We start from the raw sequence: 14,111 nt of genomic DNA, 5'->3' as shown, positions 1-14,111 counted from the left end.
TCTCTGTTTCACTGCCTCCTCTCCTCGCTGCCGTCTTCAGTGTTACTGAATCCTCCGTCTAACTGTCTCTCAACATCTCTTCACGCCTCTCTTCACACATCATCTCCAGCCGGCGCTCACCCACACATGTGGAGAAGACGTTTTGACATTTCTGTGGCTGTGAGGGTGGCGCTGCTTTCTGTCGTTATTGTGTGAAAAAAGGCCAGCGGAGTGAGAATCGGGCGGGGGCAGAGCTCCCACACATGGAGCTCCAGTGGGGTATCGCAGCTGTGACCTTTCTGCTCCTTCACAGTGGACGAAACCGGTGGTGGTAAAGCCGCTGCGATGACGAAAGGACGATGAACAGCTCTCAGAAAATCCATGTGGAAAAAAAGGACAAAAAAAAGAAAAAATCAAAGAACCCCTGACGAGGTCTGAATAAAAGAAAAGTGCTTTTCTTTCAAGGCTCGCAATAACCAGGCGAGGCTACAACATTAACATCTAGTGCTTTTACAATACACTCATTCACATAAAGGTTAGCGGGAGTTGGTTAACTGGTAGTTTGTAATAGCAGCAGTTAGCCGTACTGCTGCTGTGTGTCAACAGTATGAGTTTGATTTTCCTCTAGATCTCTACTAAACAAAAGGTAAATCATTTGAGTAGGTGGTGCTGTAGGACAGAGAATACAAAGACAGACATGGTAATGCAATGCTTCCTGGAATAAAAAAGATTTCTGAGACCCGCCACGATCCTGACTGACTTTACTGTCTTTCAGGGGCTTTAACAGGTTTTAGGGCTAGAGTGAAGATACTGGTATCATATGAAACTAGAAAACCTAATACATTTGTACCAACCATGTCATACTACCATGTCGGGAAGAATGCTAAATAACGCTCCAAAGTTGGGCTAAATTTGGCGAGGAAAAACTGGCATGTCCATTTTCAAAGGGGTCCCTTGACCTCTGACCTCCAGATCAGTGAATGAAAATGGGTTCTATGGGTACCCACGAGTCTCCCCTTTACAGACATGCCCACTTTATGATAATCACATGCAGTATAAATGTGTTATTGTCTCCTATTCTAAAATGGTGTATCTGGATATTTCTGCATACTGGGGTCCCTAAACAGTCTTGAATTCCAAAACTTGGGTCTCACTGTAAAGCTGAGACTCTGGTGGATCCAATGAGCCCAACTGGATTCATGTGTGATGATGTTAGTCCCCATAGGAGACATTTCATTGACCTCACTGTATAACCCTGACCTGTGATGACCTCTAGGATAATCACAGCCTCATGAAACTTTACAGCCACAAACTAGAGACCTAGAGCATTCAGAGGATGGATGGATCAGACTAGAGACCTAGAGCATTCAGAGGATGGATGGATCAAACTAGAGACCTAGAGCATTCAGAGGATGGATGGATCAGACTAGAGACCTAGAGCATTCAGAGGATGGATGGATCAGACTAGAGACCTAGAGCATTCAGAGGATGGATGGATCAAACTAGAGACCTAGAGCATTCAGAGGATGGATGGATCAAACTAGAGACCTAGAGCATTCAGAGGATGGATGGCTTTCCTAGCTAGATTGACAATAAGGGGGTTTCTGAGCAGTTTACACAGATAAGTAGATGTCTTGCAGAAATCTCAAAATGTCAAAAGTTTTTGATCCCAAATCACAGCATGGCTTTTTCTCTGGTGTTCCTCAAGGTCTTGGTGTCTTAATGTGGTAATTTGGAGAGATTATTGATCATTTTTATCAATTCTCCAGTGTAAAAAAAAAGGTTAAATTTATCACCTAATCTGTCAACAGGAAAATTGCTGCAACAATTTATGAGACATAAGAGAGCATGGGGATGACCATCATATACTTGAGCTGCATCTCAAATTAATCTTCAGGTTCCAGCTTTCAGATGATGTTCACCACTTCTATGTGACATCTACTGTTGACCTGCTATCTCCCCCTAATGATCCCCTGTACCCGCCTAAAAAAAGACTAAAATGGGTCTATTGTGGGTCTCAGAGAGTTAATGCATCACATACTGAATGTATCTATTAACTCTACATCAACACAACTTCCACTTCCACTTCCAACTTCCACCTAATACCTGCTGATCTCATTGCTTGTGTAAAAAGCTCTGCTCAGCCGTTGAGGCTCCTGATTACTGTCCAAACACGGGACCCTCGGGGGCTTTCTCTTAAAGTTCGACTATTTTGGATGTGGCTCCGGGGAGAAGAGGCCAACAGGGTGCATGTTCTGTACTGGTCAGCTGTCACCGCAGCACGCATGCCTCTAGGCCACTATCATTCCTCCCACTGGTCCAGATGGCCACTTTTTCTGTTGCCTGAAGGGAGAGCGAGGAGGAGGATTATCTGACCGCTGTCCAAAGCTTTGAAATACAAAGTGTGCTGCTGGAAAGAAACCTGTTGTATGAAAATAATTTGACATGCGCTCTAATGTTCAGAGCATTCGTTTCTTTTGATTAGAGTGGTGTGCACTGTTGGATGTTATTCCTCTAATAACCTGTTTCATATTTAATCTAATAAATAGTATAAAGCAGGGGTTCTTTTTGATCTTGGGATTTAGCGCAGCACAGAGACCCAATGAATGCATAATTCATACATTAACCTTTTAGAAATAAAGTTTTTTTAAAACACAATCTTGACTGACTTTGCAAACTACAAAGACTACAAAAGAAACTAAACACAGCAGGGGTATAAACATGAGCCTGGAGAAAACAGCTCCTAACTTACTCTTGCACTGTCCAAACACATATTCTCTGCTTCAGGAAGAACTCCCTCTTGTTTCCTATGAGTTGTGGGTATGCAGATGTCAAACCATTTATTGCTTTTCATTACTTCACAACCTCCAGGTGCTCCACTGTATTTGTAATTTACAAAACTGCATGGAAGATATTTGTCTTTAAATCTATGTTTTGCCTTGATTTCAGGTCAGGCTTAAAGATAACATTACTGATATCACTTACAGGGAGGTCGTGGTGGGATCTTCGGGAAATGTCAGTCGAGCATGCAGGATATTAACGGGCACGCAATGCATGCAAATGGGAAAAATATTCTGTATACATAAGGTTACACTCCTTAACAGCACTCGGAGAGCACAGTGAAAATAGTGCATGTATTCACCCCGTGATTCAGATCCACTCCAAAATATAATGGGTTCTTCCTTGCCCTTTGTTACACCCTTCCACCAAGTTTCAGGAAAATCGGGCCATCAGTTTTTCCATAATCCTGCTGACAAACAAACCAACAAACCAAACCGAAAACATAACCTCATTGTCGGAGGTTACAACCTGAGACTGGTATCAAGTTTCTCATCTTACTCTCATAAAGAAAGCAAATTGTTTTTTTATTTCAAAATGTTGAAAATGAACAATAAAGTCTTGGCTCAGCCCAAAGGCATAAAACATATAAAAGATATGAATCTGACTCTGAGTCATATGCGTCTGCTGATGATCATGACGTCCTTACTCTGGTTTAGAGAACTAGATAAAGGCAGGTGTTTCAACCGAACACGGCAGCCAGCCCGGTCATGTCCTCTATTGTTAAATGGTATTTAAATGCACAAAATACTAACAATTACAAACTGGGTTTTGAATGAAGAGAAAAATAAATTGTGCATATGCCCTGTCATTCAGATTGGCTCCAAAATCTAATGGTTCTTCCTTGGCCCAAGTTTCAGGAAAATCGGGCCAGTAGTGACGTCAGTAATACACTATGATCAACTCACCAGTACCCAATTAAAGATACTGGAAACAATACAGCTTACATATGGGTCAGTCCTTTCCAAAGCAAACAATCAAAGAGGCAGTACACATGTAGCTAATAACGGGAATCCTGCTTGGCAAAAGGGGCAATTATGGAGCTCTACATAGAGACAGCAGAGGATAAAATGGACAAAAAGATGAAAGAGAAGATGAGGGGAGAGTAGAATTAGTAGCACAGACAAAGAAATCTGTTGTTTTTGTTTCAAGAAACATAAAAAGCTTGTTGAAACATCCTCTGTTCATTTCAGCAGAGGCTAAATGTGAACGTGCAATGATTGTAATTATCTGGTAATACTGAAAAAATACACTCAATAATATGATGGTGCTGTAGCTGATGTCTCCCAATCTGGAAGGATGTTTTCTTGGTAGTTGAGCAGGAAATAACAATGAGGCAAGTTTTATATAAACTGTACATTATAGAAATGTAATTATGAATTAATCCTGCACATTATGCATTTGAAGTATTATGCTGTGCACGGACAGCACAATATAAGCCTCCAGTGTGTCACCGTGGATTTACTGCTGTGTGCTTTCTGTAAAGAAGACATTTCCTCGTCCTCAGGTAACACCCTAGAGGAAATATCTGCCCCGACAAGCTGCATTTGAATCATTACCACAGCAAGAACAATACAGTTTGTGGTGGGACTGCCAACAGCTATAAGTCTTTTCCGAGTCGTAAGTTTTCCCTGACTTAAGATGGCATCAGAAAGTGAAGTCATCGGTGAGTAACCGTCATAAGTGCAAGGTCACACCATGGGGGGATAGTCAGAGATAAAGTGGAGGCTGGATGGAGAAAGATATACTGTATAAGAAGTGGAAAATGCAACAATTTGCTTTACCAAACAAAAATCAGCAGTCTGAGCATTCACTCCTGCTGCAGACGGATTTATAATCGCCAGCTGTTTGGGATGGCTGAGGGGGAGGATTAAGTACCGTCTCTAAGGCAATGGAGGACGGGAACAGGTAGGCTACTCATGAGGGTCAAAATCAGAGGAGCTACTCCAACTCGTTCTCATGGGAAGGCATATAAATAGCACATTGCAAGGATATTCCACGTGTTTTGTAGCAGGCTGGTCTCATACACTGCTCGTAGCTATACCTACGAAAACTAATGCACTTTAACTTGTGTATATTCCACAAAATCAATTTGATTGTAATTCACGTAATCGTGAACCGGCAAACGCCGCGTTGGGAGGAGGTCGGGGTAGATGACCGGGTCGAAAAATACCGGACTTTCACCAGGAGACCGGCGTTCATGTCCCGTTGATTTATTTGTCACATAAGTTACGTACTTAAGTAACGCCACTTCCAGAGTTATTTTAAGCCAAACCACCATCTTTTCCCAAAGTTAACTAAGTAGTTTTGGTGCCTTAACCTGAGGAAGTTGTTTCCTGTGAAGACAGAAGTTTATTTCAAAATAAGCATGTAAGGAGCGGAAATTGACATGATTTGTAGGAAAATTAACGAAAAATGAGGAATAACTTTTCGTAGGATATCATATGAACCATTGTATGAGAAGACGTTGCATGAGGATGTTTTTTAGCCTTCATGTGTCATTTGTACCTCTCTTTTGGGTGTCATTTTTACCTCATGCAACAAAACTATGGTAACGACCGCAGTTATGTTTAGGCAACAAAAAACACTTAGGTTTAGGAAAAACATCATGGTTGGGCTTAAAATAAGTACTTAAACTAAGTAAAAGATGTACGGCAACAATGTAAAAGAAGTATGGAAAACAAGTCACTAACGTAACTCAACAACACTTAGGGACACAAACATCGGTCTCCTGGTTGAAAGTCTTTCTCACTTTTAATTCCACGTCACTAGCTCTAAGTGTAGCATATTCACACAGATGCGTTTACATTGCAGTGAGTACAGACTACATGGCGTACACATGACATGACAAAAGCAACAAAGGCGTCGTCATTGCGAGAGGTCTCAGCTTCCAATCCCGGACGAACCCCCAAATTATGTTATAACCCCGAGAAAAACTAGTTGACGAGGAGGTCAAACATAACCACACAAATCAAGAGTTGCCAAAAGACAGGTTTTTATTTTACTGAAACAAACAGAAATATGTAGCGATAATTAACACAAGAGCTAAGTTAAGTAAAAACCACACTAACCCATGCTAAAAGACTTGCGATTACCATGTCATTCATACACCATTTAGTGCGACCGGGCTTGTTACTCCATATTGATGCATACCAGCCCAATTTAAGCACTGCGCCCTACCTCACCTTCTGATCTTTATCACTCTTTCCATCTTTTCTCTCACTAACCTCCTCCTTCTGCTCTTTACTTTCTCAAGGCCGTGTCTTAAAGAACTGCTTTGCTCCTTGATGCATATTTCATGTCTTTTCTCTCCGTTCCACTGCAGTTTTTTTCATTATAGTGTATGAGTGTCTTCACCTCCACCTCTTTGTCTCATGCTGTCTGACTGTCGTCCTCCAGCTGTCTGGCTTTCTTCCACGCAGTCTGTATTGTAGAGCGGATGTTTTAATTCCAGCTGAATGCTACACGTCCACATTTCTCGTTAGGGCAGTAAAAATCTGCTGAGCCTTGGAGAGGCTTTTTCTCCTCCTGTTATTGGGAAGTCGTGTCTACAAAATAAGTGACTTCCCAGCGAAACAGCATGGAACAAAGCATCGTATTAGTGTCTTCTTGTCTGCTGCAGGCTAATAAGCAAACCCACTACTATGAGCCGTGTCTACATGGCTGAAAGAAGGAGGCATGCTGTCAACTACAGATGTTTCTCTTCGATTTGAAGCACATTTACTCAGAAATCGTCTCTGTTCCTCCACTCGCTCCCTCCTTTAAATAGACTCATTGTTTCACTCCATTAAGGATGTTTCTCTTTGTTTTTAAAGCTGCAGTATGCAGCTTTCATCACAATAAAATGCCAACAAATAAACAGGATCTGTTCTCCATTATTAGACCAATTTCACATAAACTGCTGGAATACAATGATGTTCAGATGTGTTGGGATGTTTACCATCTCATGGTACTGCAGGCAGGAGCTGCGTTCAGTGTGAAGACATTCTCTCAGTGAACAAAAAGCCTCCTCCCGATGTTTGTGTTGTTCTGTGTTTCATGTATGCTTTGATTATGCTTTAATGTATACCCCAGGACGAACAGCTGCTTTGTGATGGAGATCTGACATAAAACAACAAAGATTGGAGCACAACATTTGTTTGCTTGAGGTGTCCCGCTGATGGTCCCACTGATCGACAGTTGACAGAGCGGCGAGGACTGCCAGCAAACAAACATGGATGTAAACAATTTAGGATTCTTGTTTTCTTCATTCTGCAAATGTTTAATGAGACTAGAAATGTGTTCAACACATTTATTTGACACATTTTGGGGAAAAACTGTGAATGACTTGTTTGTTTACAAAAAGGAAGAAATGTAAAAGCTCCCTTCTGCAAGTCTTTGCAGACTGATTTGTGCTCCATTGTCCGCATATAGACCCATCCTTAGTTATATATACACATATATGTCAGTCATTAGCAATAAAGCTGTGGACATTACTGCAGAGTAATATCTGACAACATGTTTAAAATATGTTAAATAGATCTGCTTACCTGAGATTCAGTCATTGCAACGAATGTACAAAGCTCCTAAATATGCAGCATATGGACATAAATTATCTTGTGAATCCACAATATCATCTGCTAACACTGATGTTGAATCCCTGCAACAGAGAATATCATCACAATGTGTGTGTGTGTGTGTGTGTGTGTGTGTGTGTGTGTGTGTGTGTGTGTGTGTGTGTGTGTGTGTGTGTGTGTGCGTGCGTGCGTGCGTGCGTGCGCGCGCGCGCGCGCGTGCGTGTGTGTGTGCGTGTGAGAGAGGCTTAAGCAGCTCAGATTAATGCTGGTTTAAAATTCATCCTTGGATGTTGATAATGCTGGAAAAGGTGCTTCAGGGAGCAATTGTTTTTGTTGTTTGAGGGGATTTCCATAATCTAAAGGGTAATTATGATGTTGCTGTGGATTCATCTGTGTCTGACTGCTTAATACGGCTGATGGCGGGAGAGCGCTAAGCTATTGATCTGGGACGGTGAAGGCTCCGCCATCAATCAGGTGGAACGCCGCCCCCCTGTTCTTGTGCCAACTGGACCATTTGACCAAACCTTGTGTCCACTTTGGCCGCAACTCAAAGCTTCTTTCTTTCTTTAAATTCACTCAGGGATTACTCTCCCTCCCTCCCTCCACCAGTCCTGCAGACAGCACAGTCAAACGAGGTGAGGCTTATTCTCGTGACTCTGTGTTCGCTGCAGATGCCTCCAGGGAGCTCCCAGCCTGGCAGGACTCAGTGTAGCTGGCACCGGGCCCAGTGCTCCCTCTTCTCCTCAGGGACTGGGGCTTTGGAGCCGGCCCATGAGACAACTAAACAGTTAACCCTGGGACTACTACGGGCGCTATAGTGCAGACACCCCAGGGATCTCAAGGACCTTTGACGAGGTCTATCGAGTCCCAGAGGGGGAGGACGTTTTGGGACATGCTGCAGGGAACACCAGGCACATCCTCTCACAAGCTCAGACCCTGTGGTCCTCTTACTGCTATATATACAGTATATACAGACGTGGACAAAATTGTTGGTACCCTTCCGTTAAAGAAAGAAAAACCCACAATGGTCACTGAAATAACTTGAAACTGACAAAAGTAATAATAAATAAAAATTTACTGAAAATTAACTAATGAAAATCAGATATTGTTTTTGAATTATGGTTCAACAGAATCATTTTAAAAAACAAACTAATGAAACTGGCCTGGACAAAAATGATGGTACCCTTAACTTAATATTTTGTTGCACAACCTTTTGAGGCAATCACTGCAATCAAGTGATTTCTGTAACTCTCAATGAGACTTCTGCACCTGTCGACAGGTATTTTGAACCACTCCTCGTGAGCAAACTGCTCCAGCTGTCTCAGGTTTGAAGGGTGCCTTCTCCAGACTGCATGTTTCAGCTCCTTCCACAGATGTTCAATAGGATTTAGATCAGGGCTCATAGAAGGCCACTTCAGAATAGTCCAATATTTTGTTCTTAGCCATTCTTGGGTGTTTTTAGATGTGTTTTGGGTCATTATCCTGTTTGAGGACCCATGACCTGCAACTGAGATCAAGCTTTCTGACACTGGGCAGCACATTTCGCTCCAGAATGCCTTGATTGTGTTCAGATTTCATTGTACCCTGCACATATTCAAGACACCCTGTGCCAGATGCAGCAAAGCAGCCCCAGAACATAACCGAGCCTCCTCCATGTTTCACATTAGGTACAGTGTTCTTTTCTTTGGATGCTTCATCTCTTCATCTGTGAACATAGAGCTGATGTGATTTGCCAAAAAGCTCCAGTTTTGTCTCATCTGTCCAAAGGACGTTCTCCCAGAAGCTTTGTGGCTTGTCAATATGCATTTTGGAAAATTCCAGTCTCGCTTTTTTATGATTTGGTGTCCTCCTTGGTCGTCTTCCATTAAGTCTACTTTGGCTCAAACAGTGACGGATGGTGCGATCTGACACTGATGTACCTTGACCTTGGAGTTCACCTCTAATCTCTTTGGAAGTTGTTCTGGGCTCTTTGGTCACCATTCGTATTATCCGTCTCTTCAATTTGTCATCAATTTTCCTCCTGCGGCCACGTCCAGGGAGGTTGGCTACAGTCCCATGGACCTTAAACTTCTGAATAATATGTGCAGCTGTAGTCACAGGAACATCAAGCTGCTTGGAGATGGCCTTATAGCCTTTACCTTTAACATGAAGGTCTATAATTGTCCTTCTAATCTCCTGAGACAACTCTCTCCTTAGCTTTCTGTGGTCCATGTTCAGTGTGGTACACACCATGATACCAAACAGCACAGTGACTTCTTTTGACCCTTTAAATAGGCAGACTGACTGATTAAAAGTTTGAAGACACCTGTGATGCTATTTACAGGACACACCTTAGTTTAACATGTCCCTATGGTCACATTATTTTACATCTTTTCTAGGGGTACCATCATTTTTGTCCTGGCCAGTTTCATTAGATTTTTTTTTTTTAAATGATTCTGTTAAACCACAATTCAAAAGCAATGTCTGATTTTCATTAGTTAATTTTCAGTACATTTTTATTTATTATTACTTTTGTCAGTTTCAAGTTATTTCAGTGACCATTGTGGGTTTTTCTTTCTTTAACGGAAGGGTACCAACAATTTTGTCCACGTGTGTATATAGTTGTAAACTCACTTTCTGCATGACCAAAAACGTTTGACTTGCTATACTCACGTACGGATCAATAGACGATGTGGGTGCTAACCCTGCCCATGTGATCTCATGGGAAGGCACTTTAGAACAGCACTTTAAAGGACATTTTGTGTCACCCATTTTTAACATGAGTCATTTAACGGCATCCTCAGCCCTCGGCCACACTGGGAACGTCAGCAGCACATGGCGGCTGCGTTAACTGTTGTTTTTTATTTCGGCGTCCGTGTTAACAGGTTAGAGCAGCCACACTGCCCGCGTGAGACTCGGCTGCGTCTCTTCTACAGATTTGAGGTCTCGCCTATTTTTGACGCGAGCCACGCGGTTCACAGCAACAACAGACAGTGAAGGTGATCTATTGATTGTATATTAACATCATATCAGCAACATTACTACAGTTTCAATGTCTCTCTGTATATGTTATTGAGATGAAAAAAAGTGAAGACTTGTTTTAAATCAACACTTGCTTTCATTTAAAAATAAAAGCCCCTCAAGCGTTTTTTCAATGGACAGAATTCCTTCATTTGTTAATATGGGGCTTTTATTCTGAAATATGTGCACGACAGTGTTGTAGAACATGCAGTGACTTGAAGAGCTACAATGAATATAGTACGGGGTTTTAATTGTGGATTTTTACAAATTACCACACACTTCTTAACCTTTCTCTGTCTAAAATAAATATAAATGATATATAATGAAATGAATTGGCCATTATGAAAGGCAAACTCTATGTATAAAGAAAGAGCTGACAGCAGCATAAATGCAGCCGCCACGCAGCTGATGTGAACACCAGACGCGTCAATCACGCAGTCGCCACGTGCTCCTGACGTTCCCAGTGTGGATAAAGCGTCATTCCCAAATCATCACTTACAGACGCATGATCGCAGTTTTTAAGATTGTGAATTCAAACAAAACTACTTTTTTAGGTTTAGGAAAAGATTGCGGTTTGGGTTAAAATAAGAACATTTGTTTCTATAGAAGATGCATAGCTCAAGTATGATAATATAGCAATAAAATCACAGCTGACTATGACTGACACAGTATAACATGATTAAAGAAATCATGAACAAAAAGGAATAAATAGCAAGAGATTACTGATACCGGCCGACACACACACCAACATGTGAATAAGAGAGTACTGGCACTTATTTTTTCCCACTTCAAGCACTGGTAATGATGCAAAAACACTGAGGCTAAAGCTCACAAGTGCCAGGTATACAGTCTGTTTCCTCACCAGTCCATTAAACATGTAGTCAAGGAGAGCAGAGGGCACTCCCATCGTGCTCTACTGTTTACACCTCTACGGGATTGGATTACATTTCTTCAAGGGAAGGAGCTGAGGGGGGATGTTGAACTCCTCCTGGGTGCAGAATGGAGGAATAGTTATGGTGGAAGGTGAACCATGAAGAGCAAACTGCTCACCAATCATCCCCCCCCCCTCCCCTCCCAGGTGACTGTTGTCTAATATGCCTGTTACACCTTCCACCACGGCTCATTACAGGTCAGAAGTGGTTGATTCATTAGTTAGCATGCTCAGTCGCTTGTGACAGATTACATCAGATCACACATACTGAAGGCAAACAGAGAGAGCACACCACTAGGAGTGTGTGTGCAGGCTACAGTGTGAGTTCACATGCCCCTGTGTGTTTCCTGAGGCACATGGCCGGGGGGATGTTGATGCAACGTTCGTGTCTATTGCATGTAGGTGTGTCTACATGCATGTGTGCTTTGAGAAGTTTGCAGAGGCGTACGAGGAGCTTCTGCCTATTTGTTTGATTATTGAGTGACAGGAAGCTCAGGAGAGACGTGCCTCGCTGGTTCAGCCGGCGCCTCAGGGCTTCAAGGTCGACGGGATTAGCATTTTAAAACCTATGCGCCTCAGATCTGTGAGAGGAGAGAGGAAGGAGGCGGTGGAGTGGCAGCAAACCTGGCTGATTCAAAACTAGATCTTCTCCCTACTTTCAGCTCCTCCTCGTCTCTTTGAACTGTGTGGTACAGATAGGGAGTTTACCTGTCTCATTACACCACATCACACAACGGCTCCCACAAACAGTCGCTTTCAATTCTACACTTTGCTGGATTTGATCAACAGATATTTTTAGTTTGTCCTGAAACATTGCAGTTTTAATTCCAGTTTAAGTGAATTTTTTGTGCACTTCTTAAATGGCCTGAAACTGATGCTGTTCAGATTATTAGTAGAAACTTTGTTCTGTGCTTCTAAACCTTTTCTGACTGCTGGACGTCTTGTGATGAGTTGATGTGAGGACGAACTAAAGGGAAACAACATGAAAAATATATGTACTGTACAAACCCACATTCAACTCATTCAGGCTGTCCAACACATCTGTTATATAAAGTAATCTGGACAGACAGTTGTGGTTCTCCACTTTTGCTGCTGCAGGCTGACTGAAGATGCTCCACTTGTCAAACACTTCAGTGAAACATTGAAACCTCACATGTATGCTTCAATTTCAAATCAGTTCTACAGCAGCTCCAGTTGAGAAACAGTGCTGTAACGGGCTCCTGTGTGGCCGTAACTGAGTGTTGAATTGAAGGTGTGGCTGTATTGGGAGAGTTCCCCAAGGCTCCATACTTGGTCCTATTTTTATTGTCCCTGTACATGCCTCCCCCGGGGTCCATTCTTAGAAAGTATGAAATCTGCTTCCACTTCTATGCAGATGACACGCAACTGTACCTGCCCTTGAAAAAGTAAAGACACAAACTCTTTGGGCCCATTGCTCGACTGTCTCATCAACGCTTGGATGGCTTTACATTTTCTCAAGCTCAACAAGAGCAAGACGGAACGCATTCTTTTTGGACCCAATGGAGGCAGCGACGACCCCAACATGGACCTTTCCCCCCCTGGAAGCTTTTCTTAAACCTTCTGTTCTGGCTTCTCTTCAGTGCGTTTTAGGATTGATTTTAAGATTTTATTATTGACATATAAATCGTTAAATGGGCAAGCTCCAACTTCTCTCTCAGACCTTTTAAAACCACATCGAGGACACTCAGATCAACTGACCAGTTGCTTCTGACTGTCCCTAGGTCAAAGTTAAAGCTCGGGGTGACCGAGCTTTTTCAGTTGCAGCTCCAAAGCTCTGGAACGCTCTGCCTCCACATGTTTGGCTGTCCACCATCAAACCTCAAAATGCACTTTTATTACTTGGCTTTTGGCTTGGCATGAGAGTTGCCCTTTTATAATCCTTTTTCCTTTCCTATTTGTCTTTTATGTTTTTAATATCCTGTTGGTTTTAAGTTGGTCTTAGTGTTTTATTGTGTTGTTTTTATGTTTTTTTATGTTTAATTGGTCAACTTTTGTTGTTTTTAAATGTGCTTTATAAATAAATTTGGATTGGATTGGATACCATGATCTGAATTGGCACCCAATTCTTGCTATGTAAGTGGCTTACTGGGTGAATGATATGAATCATAAGACTCTTCACATTACTGGGAATCCTTTGACTCAATGTTTGTATGAAAAAATACAAGATCATCATTGATCTATTTTCCTCCTTTTTTAACTGAAAAGGTCAGTTCCCCCTGTTATGTAGTTCTTAGCTAGCTCCCCTGTTGTCCTGTAGAAATCCTTGAGCTTAGTAAATAAAATCACCACCTTCCACCTGTGAGGACCTGATCTCTCACAGACTTCCTAGCAAAGGTAAACTGTGCACAATGTGAACAATGAATGAACCTGACAAGCTGCACAAGCTGCACTATCATTTTGATGCACAGAGCCTCCATTTACTCAACGGGTTGTTTGTTATTCAGTGAACAATGTCTGCAGCCTGCAGACAGAGTCTCTGTTTCTCTGGAGTAAAATGTAACCTTGAGAGTGTGTGAAGGAGGGAGGTGGCGGTTTAATGTTTGATTGCCTCGGTGTGAAACAGACCGAACCTGGAGGAAAAAAAACCCGTGGACATTGTTGGTCTGTTTATCTGGTTGTTGAGAAACTGAAGTAAACATCAAGCCACTTTTTAACGGAACAAAACCAACTCGACAGCAGAGAATAAGTCAGACAGAACCTGTGTTGCTTTGCTTTGTGTGATATACACAAAATGTAAGGATGGCAATGTACAGTATATAATATCCCCAAAACTATTAGATAGATTA

The sequence above is a fragment of the Sebastes umbrosus genome, chromosome 2, assembly GCF_015220745.1.
Source record: "Sebastes umbrosus isolate fSebUmb1 chromosome 2, fSebUmb1.pri, whole genome shotgun sequence".
In the NCBI taxonomy this organism is placed as follows: domain Eukaryota; kingdom Metazoa; phylum Chordata; class Actinopteri; order Perciformes; family Sebastidae; genus Sebastes; species Sebastes umbrosus.
This window is presented reverse-complemented; position numbering follows the sequence as displayed.